Below are 6,698 nucleotides of genomic sequence, written 5' to 3' on the forward strand. Positions count from 1 at the left end.
CGAGGAAGTAGAAGTTCAAATCACTTCAAAATGTGTAAGTTATTTCTTACTCTGAAGAAAATAGGGAAAGGGGAAATAACCACTTTCCCTGCAATACAAAAAACTTCAGCTGCTTCTGGTTAAGTCCTCAACCATTATCTATCCTTTTCTGTGTACCCGTGAAAACATAAACTCTTAATATTGCTGATTTTCTGACAGAGACTACATCTTGAGGCCATTTATTAGTTACCTACTTCAGCCTGATAACTTTCCTTTTCAACACAACTCTTACCATAGCCCAGTAAACTATTCATCTGCCTTAATACTTTCACATCTTCTCCAGATTAACCAATACGTTATCGTTTGATACAGTGCTTTACTAAACCCCAGATACCTAGGATCCTTGTCTTCTTATAGGATGAACGCTCATCAAGCAAGGATATCTGGTCACTCTGGCATGATCCATCTATAGCAATCAATGTCTTTTGTCTTATTCTACCATTTTACTTCTATGTCTTTAACATGTGTTTCTTTCCAAACTTGTTCTAAAGGCCAACACATCAGAAGAGCCAGCCTTCACTAGTCCGAGTTGCTTTTTATGTGTGACTTTGCACCACTTCATAGAGAATTGAGGGATGTAGATTTTATCATCCCCTGATTTGCAAACTCAGTTCAGCTCCAAGTCAGGCCTGGAGGAATGCCACAGATGCCTGACTCCGCCAGCAAGACTGAGCTGCTGGCCCAGCCAAATTGTTTTGTCTTCCTTCTCATTTCTTTGCAGTCCACCCCATGGTTTCAGAAGGTGCTCTTCACTCACTGCACCGCCTAGCTCACAATATCTTATATCAGTACTTTTACTCCAACTGCCCATCCTTCACTGACACTTTTTTAACCACTGTGATATCTTCATTTACTTGATTTTTTTTTTTAATTCCTATGTACTGTCAGTTCTGATTTCACTCTACCCTACAGGGTAAGTGCGGACGCGAAATCTGACAGACAAGATATTTGCACTCAGCTGGGAAATGGAACCTTACATTTTGATCTCATTTGTTTCTTCTACAGTTGGGTGCATGGCATTTTACTGGGAGACACTTATCCTATGTTGCCTTCATACATTTTTTCCATTCTACTCCCACCTACCTTCCATAATGTCACAACTCTTTCTTTATTCAAATTCTGCAAGACTCATTGATACTGTGATACAAAGAACTGCCATGGTTCTATCCATGGACGATGGACAGAAGTCTTCTGTTATTAAAAAAACATGCGCATCTTGTTTCTCTCTCAAATCATACCTAGGAGGTATGTCACCATGGGTGTGATCAGTTTGGGGCAAAATTTTTCATTATTTCAAAACCGGCTAAGACATTGCTGGCAATTCAGATGCTGATGACAGCCCAAAAAAATTAGATTATTGGTCAGTATAACAAGAATAAACATTTACTCCTTTAATTCTTGTTAAATATAATAAAATATATACTCTATTAGCATATGATATGACACACATGCTAATTTCCGTACTAATAATTTTTAATAAAACTATCACTATTTGTGAAATATAACAAAATGGTTCCCACACTGTGGGAAAGGGAAACCTTTCAGAAGATCTGCTTTTCTTCTGCCTAGTTTATCATAGACGCTTTTTATCCCTTTCCCTTTAGGAAAGAGTGGCCATACCACGTCAGGCAAAAGTCATCTTACTCAGCGTTCTGTCTCTAAGAGTAGTCAAATGCTGATTTCTACGGAGGAATGTAAGTATCTGTTGTGTTATTCCCCTTGTGCTCTTCCAGGATCCAAACATTTTCATCCGGGGGCCTCTTGTGTTCCTTTGGATGTGCTCTGACAATAGCATGCTCTATGAGCCTAGTGTTAAAAGCTTTTTCAGGAGCTTTTTCATTTAGATCAAAAGTTCCTTTCAAGAGGGTTTTTTTAACCTCTAGTTATACTTGTCTTGCTAAATTTTAGGTCAAGAATAGGTATTTTAATATTAAAAAATATTTAAAAGTTTAGTTTAGCAACATTTTCAACAAGACTTAAACAGATCTGTTATTAAATTATGTATTGAGAAATTAATTATTTGCTGTGCACAAGGTCTCCTTTGTTTCTGTGACTCTCAAGCTATGGAAAACCAGATGACTCTTCTCATATTGTTGAGTGATTTCTCTGATTTTGCTGGAAAATTGTAACCTTTTAATGAGTGACTGTTACCCTCTCACAAGCACTTGCCAGGCATCTGAAAGTATTTTTTAGCTATTTATACGCACTTCAGTATTTTTCAGTACATAGAGATTTTCCACTAACATTGAAGGACTTCTTCAAATTCAGACTTGATGCCAGGACTGCTAATTTCTGCCATTAATGCCCACCATGCTTTTACTATTTGGCTGTTGCTGATTAAACCCATGCTTTTCCCAGCTATGTATTACATGCTGAATTTCACAGAACAGCAAAGGCGAAGGAGGAAGGCTAAAGAAGTCAAATTGTTAGGGTCTGTGTATGTCTAAGAATTTGCTATTATTTTTTACTATACTTAGAACTGCTGATTGTGTTAGAAAATCCTATGGGACAAAGGATGTCATATTACTGAGTGGAATGTAAGAACTATTTAGGTTTCCAGATCTCCATCTATCTGATTACATGATGCAAAAGTAAGAATAGAACCACATAAAGATGTGTGTTATACAAGGAATACTCCTATTTCCTGTGATGAGTTTTTGATATCGTGTAAGAAAATGACATCTCTTATCTACAAAGGTATTTTCCCCTTATTTGATGTCAGAGGGAAGGAAACCCCCAACCTGTCCCCACTGAGGCATCCCACAGTGCCTATAATAATTCACACTATGTTCTTGTGCCTTTTCCTATATGAGAAAACTTTCCCTTCAATTTAATATTCAAGGTGTACATGAGTATATATAGGCAGCGTGTGGTGTTAAAAAGACATAAATCAAACATAGCTTTCCTGGAGGCGAAAATGCTGTTGCTCTATATCTTCTTATTGAGTTGCTGCTTATCTGGCTCAATGGGCAGTGCAACAGAAGAATTTCAAGCAAAATTAAAGGCTCTAGTGGATCTAGCAAGCAAGGAGGTGGGTCATTATCTTTTCTTCTTCATTTTCTACAGTTCTTTTGATGGAAGTATAAAATTGAGTCTGGGCTAGTTTCAGCTCTAGTTTGTGTGTCCTGTGTTTTGTTTGTTAAACTTGAGATGCTGAAGGCACTGCATGTCAACCTCTCCTCAGAAGCTGGTGCTGCAATTGTTTCCCCAAAGGAAGTTCAGAAATAGAAAGCCTGATGAAGACGATATGTAGTTAGAGATGCTTAACAATGTGGCAGTCACTCAGAAGAGAAATACCTTCTAACACTATTCTCTTTTTTAAAATTTTAGATCTTTCTTCCAGTACCTGCCAGGAAATTTCAGGTAAGACTTTTAAAGCTTCTTTATTACTGCTGTTGTTAATCATTTGGAAGATGATGATGCTTTGTAGCAGATCTTGAGAGAAAGAGAGAGTTAGACTACTAAAAAAGACCGAATCTCACAAAAAGGGAATACACGTTCTAACAGTATGTTCATGAGCAGCTCTATCAAATTCAGTTAAGTTCCTTGTATGCAAAAAGTTACAGAAATAAATAACCAATTCTGAGACCAGGGTCTCTGAGACTTGGTTATACTCCTACTGAGGTCAATCTCAGGAGCTCTCGCAGAGAGCTTAATACTGAGGCTGTTCTCGACATTACTATATGAGGTGCAGACCCTGAATGTGACCTGCTGTCATTTAGAGCAGAAGGTGGTGAGTACAGTTAGTACTGGAAACGCTAAAATGTCCTTACCTCTCGGCAAACAGACGAGTTGAGTGTTATAAAGCATAATGGAGTTTGTCTCCGAAGGAAGCAATTTGCAGGCATGACAAGTTATCGCACACAGCCTTGTTGATGAGTGGTTTTCAGCCTGTGGTCTGCTGATTTCTCAGGCTCTATGAACTGAAAAAAGGTTCATGAAAAATAAATAAGAACAGGCAGCCTGTTGTTGGGAGGCATTATATTTAGAGGAAAAATATTTAGAGTTTGCAACTTTAAAGAAGGTGAAGAGCAGCACTTTATAGATAGAAGAGTACAGTGCTTCTGTCCTTCTGCATGGAGATGGTAGCTCTAAAAGGCAATTAGCAGATCTAATCTCCTCGGGCTACTCAGTGTGATTTTGATAAAACCGCAATCCCCACAGATTTTAATCCTCTTCTACAACTCTTTTCTCTGTTTTTCCTTTATAATGATTTTTTATGATGTTAAATACTTTTTTATCTCCTGCTATAGATTTTTATCAAATCCTGGAAAACGTAGGAAAGTATCCCTTTCCCTAAGTGTACAGAAATACAGTAGACAATAGGTAATTTCTGTTTCTGCTGTGCATGCAGTTAGTTATTGAATTTAATGAAAGATAAAACTTAACTCATTTGGCAGAATATAATTTTGCTGGTTTTTGGTATTTTTTTTTAGTGCAGCCATGTTCCCTGTCACCTTAAAAGAACCATAGAACGGGTGAAAGTTTACTCTACGAATGATCAAATGAGAACGCACATTTCTCTGATGGAGAAAATCATGAACCGCATAATATCAGCTTTAAATAAAGCACGTACGGTAAGTTCCTCATCAGTTATTTGTAATAAACAGGTGAAAAAATGTGAAATTACTGTGAATGGACTGCTCCTTTGTTTTCAAAACATATGAAATTAAGCAACTCAGCATCCTGGTCAACTGAAGTCAATAGCAAAATTCATATACTATCTCCATACTCTCTTGATTTGGCACTGTTGAGCATTATGGCTGCCGCTCAGCAATGGTTTTGTGGAAAATACTTACCTGAAATTCATAGAGTCTGGATGGAAGTTACGGTTTTCTAAAAGATGCATCACATCACCCTTAGACAAATCCTGGACTTGTCATTAGCCAGGAGATTAATAAGAAAAGGCCCTAAGCCACATCTCAGTAAGCAAAGTCAGCCAGGAGGAAGTATTCCTGATTCTCAAAAGTCGTCTTTCTGTTCATTCGTGCAGATCTCTCATTCCGTCTGATTAAATATCGCCTTGAACAACCACTGACAACTCTGCAGCAATATGCTCTTTTTATTCTCTCCCTTATTATCACTATTACCTGTTATTATTTTTATTCTAGAAACCTGAGAAAGACGGTTCCTGTCCGATGGCGGAGATGTCCCCGCAGAACGCCCTGAAGCACTACGAGAGGTTCTTTCAAAAGCTGCACGAGAAATGCTAGAAGCCCTGCTGATGGGTGCTGGCAACCCAGCTAGTCGGAGACGTCTTTTACCCAACACTAGAGCCGGTTCTGACAGAATACTGCAAAGCTGCCACAGAGCGTCACGACACAACATTAACATGAATGTTTTTTATTTGTATTATCAGATATTTATATCTTATTGCAGCTATTAACATATTTATTTTATTTATAGAGAGCTTTTATATTTGTACAGAGTCATAATGTTCAAAGTGATAATGAATAAAAGAACTTAAAATTATTAATTCTATTGTGGGTATTGTGCACTATAATAATTAGAGTATATGTCAAGGCTTGAATAAAACTATGTGAGTGAAATTAAAAAAATACAGATTAGAAGGCAGATCCATTAATGTGCTCTCCTGTAGACATTTACAAAGTTGTCAGAATCTTTATTTTCTGAAGGCAGGAGAAGAAAAATGAGAAAAGGCTATCTTTTAAATATGTGCATAATTAAGTTTGAAATCAGCGTGTTTTCCTGAAATTCTACAACATAATTGCAGTACAGTATACCTGCACGCTACACATTCTTTCTTTATTTAATATATTTATTGTGACAGCAGATCATATTTATTTTAATATTACTCCAAATTTATTTTCAACCCACATTATCGTCAAACTTTGGAGCAAAGAGTGAGGAATTCGTGTTTGTCGGCTCAGTGCCAAGCCAAAATCAGACCTTGAGCCAGTCTCTCAGGAGTTATTGCAGTAGAAATCTGGTAATGATAATTGTAACAAAGGAAATAACAGTAGTAGCGAAGGATGTCTAATTTAGGCTGGATTTGTTTTTTTCCTCAGGAGCCCCTCAAGCTATATTTTTCATGAAATGAAGAATGTATTTGTGAGTTACTTTTCTTAAATAAAGATATTACATTTTTCTAGAATCTGAAGTGTCAGAGGAAAATGATACTTTTGCTAATGTATGGAAGTGTACATTGGTTTCCAAATGAAATGCAGTGGATTCACCGAGCTAGGCATTGTGTAAGTTTTAAGTCAAAGATACTTAGCATATATGTATTTTTGGGAAGTCACAGACCCTTGCCAATGAAGTAAACCACATGAATAAGTAATTCAGCATAAATATGTCCAAGGAACCAGAAGGTTTGTGAAGATCATAACAGACAGACAAGACGTGACAAGTAAAGAAATGAAAGGGTGCACAGCAAAGTGATTGCCCTCTTGGTGACTAAGAAAAGCTAGGATGAAATCAGACACTGTTATTAGCAGTGTGATAGTGGCTAATTGGGTTGTGAAACTAATAAACCTTAGCTGGAGCAAATAAATACAGCGGTAAAAAGGAAACGCAAAGGACAGCGTCCCACCAGCCAATGCCCATGCCGTTAGTCACTGCCGGAGGTTTAGCAAGAGCAGGCAGCAGCGAAACGGTGAATTTTGAAAGAACCGAACACGAGAAGGTACTTCTCTAAA

This window comes from Calonectris borealis, chromosome 15 (assembly GCF_964195595.1).
Source record: "Calonectris borealis chromosome 15, bCalBor7.hap1.2, whole genome shotgun sequence".
Classification (NCBI taxonomy): domain Eukaryota; kingdom Metazoa; phylum Chordata; class Aves; order Procellariiformes; family Procellariidae; genus Calonectris; species Calonectris borealis.